The sequence below is a fragment of the Acinonyx jubatus genome, chromosome B2 (genome assembly GCF_027475565.1).
Source record: "Acinonyx jubatus isolate Ajub_Pintada_27869175 chromosome B2, VMU_Ajub_asm_v1.0, whole genome shotgun sequence".
Classification (NCBI taxonomy): domain Eukaryota; kingdom Metazoa; phylum Chordata; class Mammalia; order Carnivora; family Felidae; genus Acinonyx; species Acinonyx jubatus.
In genome coordinates, this window is record NC_069385.1 from 109,345,282 (window position 1) to 109,366,450 (window position 21,169).

General features: G+C 43.2%; 1 protein-coding gene across 3 annotated transcripts in view; it reads right to left on the reverse strand.

Moving 5' to 3' along the window:
- The window catches only part of BICRAL (BICRA like chromatin remodeling complex associated protein), a 107,742-nt gene that overhangs the window by 57,838 nt on the left and 28,735 nt on the right, over positions 1–21,169 (reverse strand). For all 3 annotated transcript variants that reach the window (XM_053222793.1, XM_053222792.1, XM_053222794.1), the window contains exon 2: positions 20,327–20,594. The gene's annotated coding sequence lies outside the window, so the exon portion shown is untranslated. The remainder of the gene's footprint in view (positions 1–20,326; positions 20,595–21,169) is intronic.

Here is a 21,169-nt window from a genome sequence, read left to right on the forward strand (position 1 = left end):
GGGGGTAAAATATACAGCATAGGGAATATAGTCAATGGTACTGTGATAGTGTTAGATAGTGACAAATAGTAGCTAAGCTGTGGTGGGCATAGCATAATGAATAGAGTTGTGGAATCACGACGTTGTACACCTGCAACATTGTGTATCAATTATACGTCAATTAAAAAAGGTAAGATAGACCCGTAGTTCTATTCTTGACATTATTCAGTATCATTCTTTTGGACAAATTAGAATAATTTTTTCCTTGAGGATGCAAGCTGGTGCAGCCACTCTGGAAAGCAGTTTGGAGGTTCCTCAAAAAACTAAAAATAGAACACCCTACGACCCAGCAACTGCACTACTAGGCATTTATCCACAGGATACAGGTGTGCTGTTTCAAAGGGACACATGCACCCCAATGTTTATAGCAGCACTATCGACAATAGCCAAAGTATGGAAAGAGCTCAAATGTCCATCAACAGATGAATGGATAAAGAAGATGTGGTTGGTATACACACACACACACACACACACACACACACACACACACACACACAATGGAGTATTACTCGGCAATCAAAAAGAATGAAATGTTGCCATTTGCAACTACGTGGATGGAACTGGAGGGTATTATGCTAAGTGAAATTAGAGAAAGACAAATATCATATGACTTCATTCATATGAGGACTTTAAGGGACAAAACAGATGAACATAAGGGAAGGGAAACAAAAAGAATACAAAAACGGAGGGGGACAAAACATAAGAGACTCATAAATATGGAGAACAAACAGGGTTACAGGAGGGGGGATGGGCTAAATGGGTAAGGGGCACTAAGGAATCTACTCCTGAAATCATTGTTGCACTAGATGCTAATTTGGATGTAAATTAAAAAAAAAAAATTAAAAAAAAGACACAAATTAACTTGCCCAAGATTAAAAAAAAAAGAATAATTTTTTCTTGCTTCATTATGTCTTCAAAGTCGTGCCTAAAGAACACCCTACTTCCCTCTCTAAATATTTAAATTATTAGATTTTGCCTCACTGAGTAAAATTATTCCCCTGTGAAGATTTGTCATTATTTAACTTTTCCTTAAACTTTTTATTATGATTTTTTAACATTTATTTATTTTTCAGACAGGGAGAGACAGAGCATGAACGGGGGAGGGTCAGAGAGAGAGGGAGACACAGAATCTGAAACAGGCTCCAGGCTCTGAGCTGTCAGCACAGAGCCCGATGCGGGGCTCGAACTCACAGACCGCCAGATCATGACCTGGGCCGAAGTCGGATGCTTAACCGACTGAGCCACCCAGGCGCCCTGACTTTTCCTTAAGCTTCTAATGATAGTTTGCAACTTTTGTTAAAGATTCCCTTAACATCCATATGTTTTTTCTTTAAGAAAGCACGTTAAGGTAGCATGATATATTAAGCAGTACCATTATAATTACTATACTAATGATAATGAGCACTGGATTCAACGATTACTTATTTATTAGGTAAGTCTGTCCTGCAGGGCTAAACAAACATAATAATATGTCCCAGCTTGCGAGTAGCTGGTAATCTTCTTAGAAAGGCAAGAGCTACATCTGAAATAATTTTCCAAATTACAGAAAGCATTATCAATAAGCAAGAAAATAAACATACTAGCATGGGTATTTACAGTAAAATTAAGTCCCTTTTATTATTAGTTGATATACCAAGACACATGAGATAATAAAAACTGTAATAGCAGCTAACATTTACTACTGGCCTTCCCTCTGCTAGGCGTTTCACACAGTTCTAACCCTTCTAACACAGTCCTGCCAGGTACACACTATTATCTCTATTTTTACAGAGAATATAAGATGCTTGCCCAACACTGCAGAGTTTGTAAGTAGCAAGACAGAGGTTTGAACTCAAATCTCTAATTCCCAAGAGATACTGCTTCTCATCTCTGTGGGTGGAAACATGATTTTTGGAAGGTTCAATTTCTAGAAATGTTTCCCATACCAAAAGATAGCAGTCGAGAATCTTAACATTTTCTCCCACGGCAAAAAAACCTCACTGTTCCATCAATGAAAATTCTACAATTAAAAAAATTTTTTCATATATATACAGTATATGTATATATACAATTTCATATATATACTGCAAATACCCATGTATGTGTGTTTATATATACACATACACAGACTTCCCGGTAATTCATCATGCATATCAGACCTCTTGTTTTTTAAAAGTCAATGTTTCATATGTTACCATTGCCACAGAGCCCTCCTTTCTTACCCAACTCCACCCCCAACACCTATTAATTCCTGGAAGGTCTAGAGGAGCTCAGCTATCAAACAGAAATATGAGTCACAAGTGAGAGCCACATATGATTTAAAATTTACTAGTAGCCATATTTTTAAGTATAATTAATTTTAATATATTTAGTCCATAATATCAAAAAATATTTTGACGAAATGGAAAATATTAATATAAATACATTAATAAAATATTTTAATTTTTAACCATTCAAGATGTAATTAATATAAAACAAATTAGACATTCTACATCATTTTTTTCAGACAAAGTCTTTAAATCTTACAGTACATCACAACTGGTACCAGTCATGGCTCAAGGGTTAATAGCCATATATGGCTAGTGGTCACCATATTGGACAGTCCCAATCTACAGACTTCTGTAGAATTTAGTTAAGGTAAAACACTTGCTTACAGGGCCATTTTCCCCTTGTTAGCTCTTGTGGATAGCCACAAAGTGGAACTTTTAAGAACAGCTATAGTGATAGGAATAATATTTACCCTAATTATTTACATAGGGTTTCCTAGAGGTTTTGCCAATTTTTTTTTATGCAAGAGGTGAAGGGAAGGGAGTTGCCACAGCCCTTATTTTCACCAGAATATAACCCTGCCCACCATACATACATGTGCAGATTTAATTTGAAACAGGAAAAAAGTTGATCATTAAATATCAGTTCCAAAGATAACCCTAGTCTAGCCATTGAGCTGAAATAATCCTAATCTTCTAAGAAACAAAGTTAAATTTTACATGCTTCTCACATATTTAAATACCTTAATATATGTTTCTAAAAATAAGTTATTTCTGGCTCAGTGGGTAGAACATGCAACTCTTGATCTCAGGGGTTGTGAGTTCAAGCCCCACGTAGAGCTTACTAAAAAAATAAATAAAATAAAAATAAGTTATTTCTTTCTGTTTGTGTCAAATGACCATAATTATTACATGGGGGAAAAAATCCAAAAATTATTTGAGAATAAAAGCAAGCAATTTGCTAAAAGGAAACTAAAGCTGATGCTGAGAGCTTCTGGATCAGGTATCCTCACAGAAGCCTCACATCTGGCTCACATGCCCATTTTTATAAACCAGGAACCAAGACTTGCTCTTGGCCCGTGGTTCTCTAGCACCTGGGAGGTTGTTAAAAGTGTGAATTCTTGGGCCCATTCCAGACCTCCTGGATCGGGAACCCAGGGGGTGTTAAGCCGTCTGGGTAATTCTAATGCACACTCAAGTTTGAGAACCACTAGATCAACATGGAACTGGTACTTAAACCATCTGTTTAACTCCAAAAGTTGTGTACTTTTTAGAAGTTTTTTGTTTTTGTTTCTGGTGGGAAGGGGTTGGGAATATCTGCGTGTGTGTGTGCATGTGTGTAGTAAAATACACATAACATAAAATTTACCATGCTAACTATTTAAAAAATATTTTTTTAATGTTTCTATTTATTTTTGAGACAGAGAGAGACAGAGCATGAGCAGGGGAGGGAGAGAGGGGGGAGACACAGAATCTGAAGAATCTGAAGCAGGCTCCAGGCTCTGAGCTGTCAGCACAGAGCCTGATGCGGGGCTCCAACTCACGGAGTGTGAGATCATGACCTGAGCTGAAGTCGGACGCTCAACCGACTGAGCCACTCAGGCGCCTCGAGCATGTTAACTATTTTTAAGTGTATCGTTCAGTAGTATCAAGTCCATTCACATTGTTGTGCAACCATCTCCACCACCCATCTCCAGAAGTCTTCACCTGGAAAACCAGAAACTCTGTCACCCATTTGACACTAATTCTTCATTCCGCTTTCCCTCCAGCCCCAGGCAACCACCACTGTCCTCTCTGTCCCTATGAATTAGACTCCTCTAGGCATCTCATAAAAATGGAATCTAGAAGTAGAATCTAATTTCACTCAACCCCTACAGCCGCAGAAAAGTTTGGAAAGTACAGAAATTTCTAAAGAGGAAAATGAAAATCACTTATGATACCACTGCCTAGAGGTGACTGCTAGGGACTGAACTGTTGTCTCTCGCCAAGCTGGTGTGTGAAACCCTAACCCCCTGTATGACTGTGTTTGGAGACAGGGTCTTTATGAGGTAACTGAGGTTAAATGAGGTCATAATGGTAGGGCCTTAATCTGATAAGGCTGGTGTTCTTATAAGAGGAAGAGATACTGGAGCTCCCATGAAGACGCAGTGAGAAAACAGCAGTCTGCAAGCCAGGGAGAGGGCCCTGCCCAGCGATCAAATTGGCCGGCACCCAGATAGATGCTGGACTACCCAGCCTCCAGGACTGTGAGAAAATAAACTTCGGTTGTTTAAGCCACCCATCAGCCTATGGTATTTTGTTACGGGCTCTGGAGCTGACTAATGCCGTGGAACATGATTTTTCAGTCTTTTTCTTTAGTACATTTTTATTTTTTAGGTATATTTTTATACTTAAATGAAATCAAAGCCCATATGCCTTTTTTCACTTTCCCAGCATTTTCTAAATCTTGTGTTCTGCAGAATTGTGTTCAGCAGGACCTTAATTTTTGGAAACTGGGTTTTAAAGTGACGTCAGGTTTCTGCTGCTAAGTTCTCAGAGGATCTTCTATACTAAACTGGGAATGTCAAGATGGGCATCTGTTAGATTTGATCTCTAAATGTCTGGGGAGGGAAGGAGGAAATTCTGTATTATATCTCCTGCTGTTCTGATCAAAGTATGCTACTGGACAGCTAATAGGAATTTCAAGGGGGCAATGCCCAGTTTTGGAAGGAAATACTGGCTGACAGGAGCAATTCACTTCAGGGAAAAAGTTCATTTCATTTCCTAAAGGAACCATTCATTTATTCATTGTTAGCAGATTAGTCTAATGAAACACTGCTTTAATATTACTTTTTATAATAACTTTTATTATTTTTTCAATTTTTAAAAGTTTATTTAGAGAGAGAGGCAGAGAGGGAGAGAAAGAATCCCAAGCAGACTCCATGCTGTCAGTGAAGAGCCCTGCGTGGGGCTCAATCTCATGAACTGTGAGATCATGACCTGAGCCGAAACTGTCTGATGCTTAACTGACTGAGCCACCCAGGCAGGCGCCCCTATAATAATTTTAAAAAGCAGTGATAGCTGACACCCAAATGGGTTAGGCACTATATAAATCTTTATACGATGATCTCACTTTATCCTTACAAACTTCCTCTGAAAGGTAAATTCTCAATCCAGAGGGAGAAACTGGGCACATTCCCTCAGAGAGGTTATATAATTTACTCAAGACAGCACAGAAAGGGGGCGCCTGGGTGGCTCAGCCAGTTAAGCGACTTTGGCTCAGGTGAACTCGCCTGTGAGTTCAAGCCCCGAGTCGGGCTCTGTGCTGACAGCTCAGAGCCTGGAGCCTGCTTAGAATTCTGTGTCTCCCTCTCTGCCCCTCCCCCACTCATTCTCTGTCTTCCTCTCTCTCTCTCTCTGTCAAACATAAATAAACTTTAAAAAAGAAAAAAAAAAGCACAGAAAGGAGAAGAGCAAGGGTTGGAACTCCAATCTGTCTGGTTCCAAAGCTATTATTTATCACAATAGTCTTTTCTTTTTAGGTCTTGTTTGAAAACCTTTATGATTTTGAATATGTAAAGGAAAAATTCATCTACTTTGACCTTGCATTTAGTGCCTTTCACAAACTGATCCCAAAGTCCCTTCCCAGCTGTCCTTTTTTTTTTCTTTTACAGACTTCTAACTTCATCAGAGAACTTTCCTGTCCTGCCCCTTTCTTACACTCCTCACCTAATTTAGTTCTTTCCCACCTAAATTTCTCTGCTTATGCCATCTTTCATGGTCAACAAATCCCTTTAGGCTCCAGTTCAAATTCCATTTCCTATCTGCAAACCTTGACTGCTCGTTCTTATGCTCCACATCCATCAAGAAAGCCCCTTGGTTATACTTCCAAAATAGATCCAGAATCCTCCACTGTCTACCTCCACTGTCATCCCCCTAATACAAATCATCATCATATCCCATCTGGTCTCTCTGCTTTCACTCTTTTACTCCCTCCAATCTATTCTCATCCCAACCTCCTGAGTAGTCCTTTTAAAACATAAGCCAAAACCCTCCAATGAATCCTCATTTTCCTCACTATAAAAAACAAAATCCTTTTCTGTGCTCAGCTGTGAAAACCTGCAATGCCCTACACGATGGCTCTCCCTGTCTCCACCCCTCACCCCCAATTCTATCCTTTGCTGACTTGCCATGCCTTGAACTCACCAGGCATGCTCATGTCTCGGCCCTTTGCGCTGGCTGCTCTCTGCCTGGAATGCTGTGCCTTTGGATATCCTCAGGCTTGCCTCTTACTTCCTTCAAGTTTCTGCTCAGTTGATCATGACCTACCATGACCACCTTCCCATCCCCCAGCACTCTACACTTTCCTTAACTTGCTTTATCCCTGCCTCCCCACCCCCCCCCCCCCCATTACTTACTACAGTGCTTATCTAGGTTTATTGTCTGTTTTCCCACCAGAGCAGGGCCTTGGTCTTTTGCTCATTGAGGGATATGGGAGTCTAGAATGGCACCCGGCACAAATTAGATGCTCAGTTGATTGCTGAATGAATGAATGGATGGATGTTCTCACACACTTTAATCAAAGGCTCTCTTTTGCTCTCACTTGTGCTACTCACTTGGTACTTACCATATACTGTCGTGTATTTTTCTGGGTGCCCCTATTATCCAACTAGCTAGATTATGTATTCCTATAACCTCCAAGTGCTCTGTATGAAATTAGCATTTAACAAATATTTGATGATGAAATATCAGTGTAGTGCCTTTTTCTTTCAGAGTAGACAGTATTATTTTTAAAAATATTCATTTTTGACATTCTGCTTAGAAAAGAAACACTCTAGAAGGAAATTTTAGAAGAAAAATAGAAGAAAATTTTAGAATATATAATTCTTAATTAATTTAATTTTTTTAAATGTTTATTTATTGTTGAGAAAGAGAGAGTGAGAGAGCAGGCAGGCACAAGTGGGGGAGGGGCAGAGACAGAGAGGGAGACACGGAATCGGAAACAGGCTCCAGGCTCTGAGCTGTCAGCACAGAGAGCCCGATGCGGGACCCGAACTCAGGAACAGCGAGATCATGACCTGAGCTAAAGTCAGACGTTCAACTGACTAAGCCACCCAGGCGCCCCTAAATTAATTTTAAAAGGATGAAGTATTTTCTACACACACACACACACACCCCAAATCCATGTCATGCTCTGCAAAGAAAATATTTGCTTAGTGACTTTCATCTTTCATGGCATCTTATAACCTGAAGACATTCTTGAGAGTCAAGCACAAGGTAATGTTTTGATAGTTAGGTAATATGAAACACAGAACATATTTAAAAAAAATTTTTTAACGTTTATTTATTTTTGAGACAGAGAGAGACAGAGCATGAACGGAGGAGGGTCAGAGAGAGGGAGACACAGAATCTGAAACAGGCTACAGGCTCTGAGCTGTCAGCACAGAGCCCGATGCGGGGCTCAAACTCACGGACCGCGAGATCATGACCCGAGCCGAAGTCGGCCGCTTAACCGACTGAGCCACCCAGGCACCCCCAGAACATATTTTAAATGATAGTTACGAGTTGGGAATTTATGCAACATGTGACAAAAATAAAAGGTTAATGTCACGTAGGTTTTATGTCACAATTTTTGATCTAATAATAGAAAGTTCTAGCTGGGGGGTATTTAACTCATGAAGAAAATGCGTTTTAAAAAACAACTTACCTATATTCACATTATGCAGGTATTTAAAGCGTTCGTTTACATGAACATTTGAGCCTATCTCTCTATATTGTGCATGTTGTGTTGCATATCCAACGTGTGTACTTCTGAAAAACAGTTTAGACAGCTTTCTAAATAAGCTGCAGACGGGCGCCTGTGTGGCTCAGTCGGTTAAGCATCTGACTTTGGCTCAGGTCATGATCTCCCAGTTGGTGGTTTTAAGCCTCACGTCAGGCTCTGTGCTGGCAGCTCAGAGCCCGGAGCCTGCTTCGGATTCTGTGTCTCTCTCTCTCTGCCCCTCTGCTGCTCACACTCTGTCACTCTCAAAAATAAACAAATATTAAAAAAATTAAATTAGTTGCAGATTTTTTCCTCACCTTGACTGCTGCACATGCATAACTTCCTCCATGAGGATTGAAGGGGAAGCTCTGTAAACAGACTCCTGCACGACTTAGGGTAACTTCTTAATCGATTATTTGTCTAATTTAACCGTAAAACTTTAATATGACCATGTAAATGAAAAAAACATGTACAGTAATATATTAGTACTCAGAAGATACCATCTAAAAAAGAGAAGCACATTTTCTTTGGTATCTATTTGGTATTTTCCATGGCATAATGTCCACTTTACATTGCTAAGTATGTAAAGGTCCTCCCCACCCCTTTTTTTCAAACAGCATGGTTACCCAAATTTCATTTCTCTTTGTATTATTCTCTCTGGACATTTACTTTCAGATTGTTTTATCTACATGATATATGCTGTAACAGAAAATAATAAGGGTATCATGTGACATATGAAGTCAGACAAACATGTAAAACAGTAAAACAAAAAAGCCATCTTGAGGTCTATGGATAAAAGCAGCCCCAAACATATCTAGTAAATATTAATCTTTTAAGTGTGATCACACCCAGAGAAAAGGGCTTGGCTTCCATGGAGCTCTCCAATCCTAAGATTCTCACAGATCTGGTGAATCAGAATACAGATAGGAAGAATAAAGCGACCTATTTCTAAATATATTTCTTTGCACTTCTAGGAAATGCCAGAGTTAAATCTAAATATAGCAGCATGCATTTTTATTTTAAATCCTGGAAGAAATACTTCCAAATCAAAACCACATGAAAATAACTTTTACGCTCAGTAATCAGGAAGAAAAAAAATGTGATTTTTTTTTTTGTGGGTAATAGTTGTCTATACATGGAAAGAGTTACTTCTAAGTTTTAAGACAGTTCTCACATGAAAAGAAAATCCTAGTATTCTACTTCCCAGGTTATGTCTAGTTTAAAACACTAAAATTTTCTCTAGTTTAAAAAACTGAAGTTTTCTAACTTTCATTGCCGTGAATTTTAACTTTGTAACAACTTTGACAAACACAAAGATTTTTAAATTTAATCTCTCAAAATGGCATCCAGGTTTCTCCAGTTCTGTTTATTGAGAAATGATTTTTTTTAAGATTTTATTTTTAAGTAATCTCTACACCCAACGTGGGACTCAAACTCACGACCCTGAGATGACTGAGCCAGCCAGGTGCCCTGAGAAATGATTTCTGAAAAAAAAAAAAAAAAAAAATTATAAACTACCCTATTTTATATTCACAAAACTATCAGCTATACTGCACCGAAACTAAGCTTATTCAACAACTATGGCTTTTTTTTCTTAATTCAGAGGAAATGCTTAGGGCTTGAAAACTTACTGCTAAAAATACACTGATGGGGGTGGCCATAACACTGTAAAATATTTTCTAAGGAGCACTAAAAACTCTAAACTAAAAACTGAAGAAACCAGATAAGCTGATTTACCTTTTTAAAAAGTACAAAAGGAGGGGCGGCCTGGGTGGCTCAGTCCATGAAGCATCTGACTTTGGTTTCGGCTCAGGTCGTGATTTCACAGTTAGTGAGATCAAGCCCCACGATGGGCTCTGTGAGGACAGGGTAGTGCCTGCTTGGGATTTCTCCCCCTCTCCCTATCTCTCTCTGCCTCTACCCCACTCATGATCCCTCTCTCTCTCTAAATAAATAAACGTTAAAAAAAAAGTTCAAAAGGGGTCATTTTGAAATATACTGCAAGCAACTTTTATGGGTGGTTGATTCTAATACGTACAATAGCAGCCTTATTACTCCTTAGTTATGGTCAAAATATTTACGGACCACATAACAAATTTTGAGATTCTCTCCAGCGTGACACTTACCACAAGATTTTGAAATTCTTCATCTCCCCAACTTAGGCTTCCCACTAATAAGCAGTGATAGAGTTGGTTCTCAATGGGCAAAGGAGGAAAATTCAAGTTAGTTCTTGCAGCCTTGCATGAAGAACTCATGTGCTACCTCAGAGTGTTCAGTAAGCAGCATGCGGCTCAAGAGCTGTAGATCTCAGCCCTGGTGAACTCAAGAACCCACAGGGCGAGTGTTTCATGATCTTTTACTCCTGTTGCCTATCAGGGCTAAGCCTTTTGGAACAGTCAAACAGGAAATAAAAATTCCTTTTGACATGTTATCTTACTGGCCACACTTAGTAAATGTGCCTTATGTTGAACCTTACAGTATGGCCTCTTTAAAAGAATGTTTCCTTAAAGTGAATCACACTTTGAACATTTCATTTTTTAATGTTTATTTTTGAGGGAGACAGAGCGTGAGTGGGGGAGGGGCAGAGAGAGGGAGAGAGAGAGAGAGAGACAGAATTGGAAGCAGGCTCCAGGCTCTGAGCTGTCAGCACAGAGCCTGATGGAGGCTTGAACCCACAAACCGTGAGATCATGACCTGAGCCGAAGCCGGATGCTCAACCGACTGAGCCACCCAGGCGCTCCTGAACATTTTAAGTACTTCCACCCCAAATCTGTATTTCTAATTACTGTGCTTATATTGACATTCTAAGCACGGGTACAACTTGAGCTGCACCGTATCATGCTTAATTAAGGTCCTAAGTGTTCTCTTTCCCAATTAGGATTTTTTTTAAGTGAAAGATAGGATTCATAATCTGATTGCTACCAAATATAGAGCTAAAACGGTCCCCATGTTTGACTCACCTTACTGTGCAAATAAAAACCGAGTTATCTGCAGAAGGGGCAGAATAAGAGCTCTGACCTAGAATTGATCACCATAAGAGACTCTGGTGTTTTTGGTCGCAGTTTTTATTTATCACCAAAAACACTACTTTTCCCTAGTCCTTCTACTGAAATCAAGGTCATCCAATTTTAATATATTAAAATGTTCAGTAGGCAGTCATCTGTCAATTAAATCTATGCACGGGCTTAATACTGATGGCAAAATGTATGATGCATGGGTCTACAGTATACATTCAAATCCCAGCTCTGACCCTTAGTAATGGAACCTTAGGTAAGTGATTTATCCTTTGTAAACCTCAGTTTCATTATCTCTACAGACAAAACCTACCTCCAGGGTTACTATGAGAATTTAATAATGTTAAAACATCAGGGCCGGAAATAAGGTTTAACAAATATTATTTCTCTTTCCCCCCTATTTTCTTCCTTGTGAAAATGTTCCAACTACAGGTGAGGACAGAAAACATAATTTCTGATGATACAAGGAAGCATCCTGGATTTTGGTTGAACTGAGATAAGCCTTTGCTAGAAAGACAATACTTTTCATACCTCATTCCCTCATATTTTCACATTCACCCTTTTTATTTCAAGTAATAGAGTGTTTAATGTGTTTGCAAGACAGCCAAAGAACCCACAAAACCAGAAAATGTTCAATTTTACAACTTTATTAAAAATGTATCATCAAGTCACAACCATATGAATTAAAGTCGATAAAGATTAAGGGGAAGGGGAACCTGGATTTAAGATCTAGTACAGTGAGGTCTCAGGATCTTTTCCTGATTGGATGCAATGTGAGGTGAGGAAAAAAAAAAATAGATCAAAGCCCCCACAGCCGCTTCCCCCCCCAAGACCTCTTTCTTCTACTTTCCCATACAACATGCGGACAGCCCCGGAACTCTCCTGAACTGCACTACAAATGGGCAAGCCGTCCCCAGCAGAGATACATCCTGGGTGGGCTCCAACTTCCACAAAGTGAGGTACACTTACAAGGTCTCCATGTTAGGGCTTTCCTTTAAAGTCCACACCCCATTCCTTTCCTGTCAGCTCTCCCACTTCTCCACACTAATTGAACAACCCTTCCCCCTCACTGTATTTTCCACTTCTACTATAGATCATATTGACCACGGAGAGATGGATCTCCTATGTTAGCTTAATTCACATTGCCTCCTTATAGTCAAGTCCCATTGCTGGTACCCCCCCATCTGATACATTCCACAAATTGACTCCTTTTCTCCTTAAACTCCGAGCCTTTTGCCTCCACCCCTAACAAATGACCTTGCTATCTTTCCAGTGGAGACCACAGACATCTATTTTGAATCTTATCATCTACCCCGTTCTTTTTCTCGAATTTCACCTTACTATTACTATTCTGTAGGCAGGTTGAGGAACACAGGACCTTATGAGAAGGTGAATGAACGTCACTCAAAGAATGCAGAAATGCGTGGTTGAAGGGAGCGCTACACATTTCCATTTGGTTTTGTCTGAATCTTTAAAAAATGATTTTCCCGGGGCGCCTGGGTGGCTCAGTTGGTTAAGCATCCGACTTCAGCTCAGGTCATGATCTCACGGTTTGTGAGTTTGAGCCCCGAGTCAGGCTCTGTGCTGATAGCTCGGAGCCTGGAGCCTGCTTTGGATTCTGTGTCTCCCCCTCTCTGCCCCTCCCACGCTCACACTCTGTCTCTCAATAATAAATAAATGTTAAAAATTCAAAAAAAAAATGATTTTCCCAATACTTCCTTTCTCCCTCCTCAGCCCATAATCTGCTTTTTCTCATCACCCCCCGAGATCAGAATGTATAAGGCACTGTTGATCTCAACCAATCTCAAAAACCTTTCCTTTTGGTTCCTATCATTTTACTCTACCTGGACTGTCAAACATTTTAGTCAACAAATGTTTACCGAATGCCTGGCTTCTCTGGTTTTTAAAAGAATGTTTATTTATTTATTTTGAGAGAGAGAGACACAGCAGCATACAGGCAGAGAGAGAGAAAGAGAGAATCCCAAGCAGGCTCCACACTGTCAGCACAGAGCCCAATGAGGGGCTCAATCCCACGAACCCGTGAGATCATGACATGAGTCGAAATCAAGAAGGGGACACTCGACTGCCTGAGCCACCCAGGCACCCCATGCCAGGCTTGTTTTAAATGCTATGCTGAAGGGTTAGAATAAGTCAGTGAACAGGTTAAGAAAAAATTTAAAATTTCTTGGTCCCACTCCAGAATCTCTAGGTGACTAGTTTGCACACTCAAGCTTGGGACCATGATAAAGTGGAGATACTCTCCTTAGCCCCGGTAATTTCAGATACAATTTTTAAAGCTACTGTCTTCCATAGAAAATACAGTATTTTAGGAGCACCTGGGTGGCTCAATCGGTTAAACATCTGACTTTGGCTCACATCATGGATGCTTTGTGGGTTCAAGACCCTCGTTGGGCTCTGTGCTGACAGCTCAGAGCCTGGAGCCTGTTTTGGATTCTGTGTCTCCCTCTCTCTGCCCCTCCCCCACTCACACTCTGTCTCTCTCTCAAATATAAACAAACATTAAAAAAAAAAAAATGCAGTACTTTGCAAATAGTCCAAGGCAGTGTGCAAGTAACAGCTGTAGTTGCCACAAATGTTTAGATGTTATTTTTATTGTGGTACAATACATGATGTACTGTCTTTAAGTGTCCAGCTCAGTGGCCTTCTGCCCGTTCACACTGCTGTGCCATTGCAGCTATTATCCAACTCCAGGATTTTTCCTCAACCCACCTTTAAATTCTTTCCCCATTAACTCATTTTTTGTTAACCAAGAACAAGTCTCATGGTTAACTTCATGGCCCCCACCCCCATTCTCTTCTCTTGCTTTCCTCCCCAGCTAACATCCCAAGGTTCATTTTAATTGTCCCCTGAAACCACCTTTAAGCCCTAGTTTCTCTCTGCTGTCACATGTGGCGGTGGGGGGGTGGGGGGGGGGGTAAAACTCCAGTCGCGGTCAAACCAATCCCCTGCCCGCTCTTGGCTTCCCTTGTAACAGCTGGATATTGCTGGCAGAAAACTACACAACTGGATGGACCGGTTCCACTTCAAGTTCAGAGGCGAGGCACAGCCAGGCAGTCCTGTGTGCAGCAATCCTACCTCGCTTCCCAGGGACTTAGTTCACAATGCTGCTGTCCAAGGTGAGGCGTCCTTCTCACCTCAGACCATGCACACCCCTTCTTCCTCATTGCTGGTCTTGACTCAGACTTCACTGAGAACACAGATCATAAAGCCGTGTATTCCACCCCCAATTTATAAGCGTCTTTGCGCTGTGCCCATGTTCTCGGCCTCCTCTCCTGCCACTCTGCAAGTCGCCTTACTCCTGTCAAAGGCAAACCCTCTTGTGTTTTGAATAGCTTCTCACCTTCTCAAGAATTCTGCTCCTTTGGTAGTCTTCTCTCTCTTCTGTTAGTCACTCCCTCCCTCTTAAATATTCCCATTAGTCTATTTAAAAATGCTCTTCCATTCCCCGCCATTTAAAAAGAAGCACTTCTTCAACCCTACCTCCCTCTCCAGCCACTGCTGTGCTGTCGCTCTCCAGACTTTACAGCAAAACTTCCCCAAAAAGCGGGCTACGGTCACCCCATCCCATCCTCAGTGCATTCTGATTTGGCTTCCATCCCCATATGCCACTGAAACTCCTTGTCAAACAGCCACCTCCATGTTGACAAATCCAAGCGGTCATTTCTCTATCCTCGGTGTTCTCAGGAGAATTTGGCAGAGAAGACCATTCTCTCTCTCTCTTGAAAAGAATAATCCATTCTTCCCATTTAATGGCCCTCTCAGTCTCTTTTGTCCAACCTTTAGCCACTGGAAGCGTTTTAGGGTTCGATGTTAAGACTTCTATGATGACAAATGATCTCAACTAGTTCCATGACATACTATTCGTATGCTAGTGACTCCCACAATTTATGTCCACTCCCATCAGCTCAATTTGAATATTCACTGCCTACTTGACCTTCCATTTGGAGGTCTTGCAAGTATTTCAAAAACATAACAGGTCCCACACAGAACTCGTTACCCACCCTTCCTACCTGTTCCTCTTCCAGTCTTCTCCAACCAGCAAATGGCACCATCGGCCACCAAAGCTTAGGCTAGAAACTTGAAGGCCTCCTTGATTCCTCCGTCTCTACAGATAACTCATTAAGCCAATACTTCTGATTCCACCTTCAAAATACATCTGAATCCCACCATCTACCCTGCACTATCCCCACTGCCACTGTGTTTGCCTAAGATACCATCAGTCTTGAGCCGGCTACTGCAACAGCCTCCCTGTCTACTTCCCCTCTTGCTCCATACAACAGCAGTGATCTTTGAAAACAAAAACAGCAGCTCAGTCGTTAAGCATCTGACTCTGGTTCAGGTCATGATCTCACGGTTTGTGAGCTCAAGTCCCACATCAGTTGGGCTGGAGCCCTGCATTGGATGAGCCCCACTTCTCTCTCTGCCCCTCGCTCACTTGCACCCTCTCTCTCTAAAACAAAAACAAAAACAAACCCACCAAATAATAACCACTGTCCCAATGAAAGCCCTTCAATAGCTTGTTATTTTGAATAAAACAAACCCCCAAACTCCTGGTACAGCCGAATACAGGAGGCCCTAGAAGATCTCTCAACTCTTATTTCATTCTCCTCTTGCTTCTCTCTAACACCCATGCCCTTCTGGGCCTTCCAGGTCTTTGCACTTTGTTCACAGGTTACGACTGTCTCCCCAGCTTCCACACAGCGAGTAGTACAAGCTCATGTTCCAAGCCTCAGCTCAAGTATCACTCTCTAAAGGGATGCCCCTTGACTCTCACTAGCCAAAACAGTCATTCCCCACAACACATTCTTATAGATCTACCAGCTTAACTTTTTACTGTTTTTCTAATCTCCAATTATCATGATTATTTGTGTTTAACTTACTTCCTGTCTTCCCCACTATACTCTAAATTCCATGAGGGCAGATTTTGTCTGCCTTAAATCCCACTAAAGGCCACTTTATTATTTTTTAAGTTAACTAATTTATTTTAAAAGTAATCTCTGTACCCAATGTGGGGCTTGAACTCACAACCCTGGAATCAAGAGTCACATGTTCTACTGACTGAGCCAGCCAGGCACCCCCCACTAAAGGCTACTTTAAAATGAAGAAGCTAGTCTGGCACCTGGGTGGCTCAGTCGATTCGTTGAGCGTCCAACTCTTGATTTCAGCTCAGGACATGATTTCATGGTTTGTGGGTTTGAGTGGGATTCTCTGTCTCCCTCTCTCTCTCTCTGCCTCTCCCCTGCACATACTCTACCGCTCACAAAATAAATATTAAAAAAATAAAAATAAAATGAAGACGCTCCTCCTCCTCCTCTCTAAGCAGGCTTATTTTAGATTTCTTCTCCTTTGAAGCTTTACTGGGTTTTAGTCAAAGAATATAATTACTTTGGCATTTACCATGAAACACAAAGGGAGAAAAAGCACACTGGACAGTCAAAGCCTAGACCTCCACCCGCCCACTAGTCAAGACTGGACACGGACTGCACACAGGTGCTTAAGAGTCGCTCCTTATAAAAATGTTCAAATGTGGAAGGAGAGAGAAATGTGCGCATAAGATAACATAATTTTGACATCTGCATCACAAAAGTTTTTACCATTCCCCTCAGCAGTTATTAAACACAACAGTGACTAAAGAAATAAAGAAAGGAAAGCACAGAACAAGTATACATGGCTCTTGCTCCAGAGAAGTTAATGATTTTTATCGCTTAGTTTCCTCCCATTTTGGCCAGGTCAGCTATTCATCACCGGCTCTGGATGTTTCTTCCTGACCTTCCGTGTCCTGAAAGCCTCCTCTGTTCTTAAAAGGTCTCATGTTTAGAGTCACTTCACCATCCTACTTCCCAAAACCCAAAAGATATCCTCTGAATTCAAAATTCTGAAAAGAATCCTTTCCCCCAAGGATTTATTTCTAGGTCCCTCCCCCACCCCCGAATCTTTTCTACCCTATTCCTCATTTCTATATCAATCCTAGATTCAATTCTATTTTTGTTGCACAGCTGTCTGGACTAAACTAGATGGCCCAGCTAGACCTAGAAGCCTGTATGTTATATAACTTTTCAGCAGAAGGAGATACACATTTGAAAATGTACTGAGATTTTAAAGTCTTAGAATACCTAAACCTTCTTTCTGTAAGAAAAGGTTCAATAATTTGATAAGTGGCAGCTAGAGGAGAAAAAAGAACGAGCAATAAAACCGTGTTGAAACTCAGAGCGATATGGGCCTCACGTTTCCATTCAAAAAAGAGCCAGTAGCACAGCACGCGGTATATAGTATAGTGATGTTCCAAATGCATATCTGTGTCACAGTGGAATCACCTGGACAGCTGTCGACTAACACAGACTCCTACATATTTGCTGGGTGGGCCAGAATTTCAAAATTGGGCGTTAGGGACAGCAGGAAGTTGAAAGTCAGAAGCTTAAAACTGAGATTGTGTAACACATTAGATGTTTTGGGGAAACCAACAGTAACAGAAAAACCCTACTGGCCCTAACAAATCATGGGGGGCAAAGGTGAGGTTACAAATCTGTATTTAAACATATCTCGCTCCAGTTGCTTTTGAAACTCGGATTTGGACACCATGTGTGTAAAGCCAAGAACATGGCTTTTGGGATCCAATGTCAATTCTACCACTTAAAACCGTGAGACCAAGAACAATTTGTGTATCTGGGTGATCCTCTGGTATAAAGAGATAATCAAATCAACACTGCAGGGCTGATATAAATAAGAATTAAATAAAGGACCAGACACACACATGGAGTAGTGTTCAATATATGGTAAGGTCTTATTAAAGGGGATAAACCGGCCACTATATAGACTGTTTATAAACACAAGGACGCACTTACTGGTGCCCCGATGTTACTTTTATTCACTAGAAATTACTTACTTTCCATCTCTGTGGACTCCTAGGGAGATGAGAGCTTTAGACTTTTTTCCTCCTCCCAATAGTCTTTTCAGTAACAAAAACAGTTAAAACCCACACGCATCTCTTAATCCAGACCGACGACACGACAGATAAATACTTAAATGAATGATTTTAAGGCAAAGAGAACTGAGAAGCCTTATTATATCGATGAGAAAGAGATGAGCCAAAACAGTGCGGGGGGGGGGGGGGGTTGTTTTTGTTTTTGAAAGGGAAAGGAAAAAAAAAAGTCTAAGCGTTTCAAAGAGAGTTTAATTTTTCGGATCAGAGTTCTGAGAACTGTTTTAAATCACTATCATTTGGAATAATTAAAATGAAAGCCAACAAGATGTTTCAAATCACTGGAACCCATAACCTTTTCACAGTCTGACTACATAAATGTCTCTCCAGGACTGTTTTAAAATAAAGCAACTAAAGAAATAAAACTAACGTAGGGTGCCAATCGAGAACCGAGTCAGTAGAAGGCAGACACTGTCCTCGACTCTTTCTTCCTGCAATTTTGTAACCTGGTTTGACTCTACTCTTCAAAACTAACTGGAAGAGGATGAAGGAAAAGCCTCCATGCCCTGCCCTGCCCTCGGCCAGGCCAGGGAAGACAAAGCCGTGCAGTTTTAGGCCCAAGAAGAGCTAACGAGAAGCCCCCTCCCCTCCAGATTTGACCGGAGGGGGTCTGCGGGCGCAGAGAGGGAGCCCGCCGGCCGCAAGGTCCGACCCCAAGCCCACTTCTTCCCTCCAACACAAGTGCTAAGGAGCAGGACGCCGCCGGCCCCGGTCCCTTCCCGCTCCGGGCCGGCCTCCTCGTCTTTTGGGTCCGGGGGCACAGGGAAGGCCAAGGCTAGGCGGCCCCGGCCTCGGCTCCGGCCCCATTTGCAGAATTCTGCACCCCAAGCGTGGCTCCCCGTCGCCCTCGCCCTCCCGGCGCCCGGGCCGGAGAAGCGTCCGCGAAGGGCGCCGCCCGCGCCGCCAGGGAAGATGGCGCCCGCGGAGCAACTGCGCCACCAGCCCTGGCGACGGGCCAGGCCCAGCGCCATCTTAGCGCCTTCCAGCCGCAGCCCACCGCCCCCCCACCCAAGATCCCGCATTCGGGGCGACTCGGGGGGCGCGAACCGCGTCGGGCCCGCGCGCTCTCGGCCAAAACAGTGCCGCCACAGCCTCTCGTCTCTTCGGTCCGGCCGCGCGGGCCCGACAGAAAGTGCCTGGGTGGGCCTCCGGTCCTCGGCGCGGCGCGAGGGCTGGTCCGGCCCGGCCGCGGGTCCTCGGCGGAGCTCCGGAGCCAGGCGGCGAGGCGGCCGGGAAGAGCCAGTCCCGCCGGCGGTCGCGCGCGCAGGACCGGGCCCCGGCTGGGACCGGCGGCCGGCTCCGAGCTCTCGCCGCGGCCGCCCGCAGAAGCGGAGGGAAGAAGCAGCCAGGGTGAAAAAGGAACCCGGTCCCTGCCGCCGCCTCCCTCCCCACCCTCTCCCCTCCCCCTCCCGAGACGCGGGGTCCATTTTGCCGAGAAGAAAGAAAATGCGATTCACACCCAAGAGCTTCCGAGAGAGAAAAGAAATGAGGGGGGGAAAACCGAGGGGAGGAGATTGGAAAAGCTTATTTTTCTTCCTCGCCCGCCGTCACTCCTGGCCCTCCCTGCCCCCTGCTCGCGGCCTCGCCGCGCCGTCCTCCCCACGGCGAGCCCCGCTCCCTCCTTCCCGGCTCCCGGCGGCTCCGGGGGGCGGAAAACACACTCACACTCGCGCACACAACTAATTTTAAACCGGCTCAATCAATGAGTCATTAAAAGGCTTCCCTCCCCTCTCCTCCCCACCACCAACCGCCACGCCACCCCCCTTCCCAGCTCTCTCCCTCTCCCCGCTCCAGAAATTTGCATCCGCGGAAAAGGAAAAAAAAAAAAAAAAAGGCGCCGGGGCCCCCACCCCGCCGAGGCACCCCCAGCCCAGCCCCGCCGCCCCCTGCCCGCCCGCGCCCCCGCCCGAGACACTGAACTTGGTCTTCCCGGGGCCCGGGCGGCGCTGGGAAAGGCATAAACACTCGATTCCCCTTTTCTCCGTGTCCATTAAACATCCACCCACCACCACCATCACCCACCCACAAACCCACCCCCCCCAAAAAAAAACACAGCCTTAGCCAATAGCTCTCTGGGCTGAAACCTAATATCCTGGTTTTGGCAACTCGGTGTTTAATTTGCTCCTCTTTCTTTTCTGTCTGTCTGGAGATAGATCTCCAGCCCCCCCTCCCTCGCTTTCCCCCTCCCCGAAGGAAAGAGGCAGAGGAAGGAGGTTGTGTGTGTTTTTTTTTTCTCCTTGAAATTTTTATCACAAAATTATAATACACTCAAAGGGAAACTCACCGTCATGAAAAAGCAGTGCCTTGTCAACGGGGTTTCTGCGCCATCGCACCAGGGGCGGCGGCGGCGGCGGCGGCGGCGGGCGCGGGGCGCGGGGCGCGGGCGCGGGAGCTCCCGGCCGAGCGGCGCCGGCCACACGCGCTCCGCTCTCTCTCTCGCTCACCCCCGCGCCGGGCGGCGGGCGCCCGCTCCCCGCGCCCGCCCGGCCTTCATGCTCTGCGCCCGGGCAAACCGCTCGCCTGCTCGTCTACCTCCAAACTTCGGTTCTCGCCTAGCAAAAAATGTGGAGATTAGGGGTTTTTTAATTAAAAAAAAAATTTTTTTTTTCCAAAATCAAGCTCCCAAACTGTCAATTCCTGTTTCCTTTGGGATTCTTTTTAACTTCAGAAATGTATTGGTTTATTCAAGAAACAGGTTTATTTGGCTTTTTTTTTTTTTTTTTTTTAAGATCTACAAGATGCGTGCTATTCTTTGCAGGCGCCCTGCACACACACACACACACACACACACACACACACACACACACACACACCAGTTTTAGCTCGACGGGGGAGGAGGGCGCTGGGGGGTTAAAAACAAAACCCACAATATTTGTCTAGAACTCTGATTAGAACCAGTAAATACTTTTTTTTGCATATACCTTTTTTAAAACTGAAACAACACTTTTACTTAGTTATTTGGCAAATAACTGATTCATTCTAACTTTTAAATGTACTAGGCTTTCCTTTGCAACACCCTCTCTTCCCATTCCGGAATGCTGTGAAACCTTATCTGTGATATCTGTAAGTCAACATTAAAAAGAAACAAAACACAACACAACTTTAGCGGCCAAGATGAAGGTCAGGA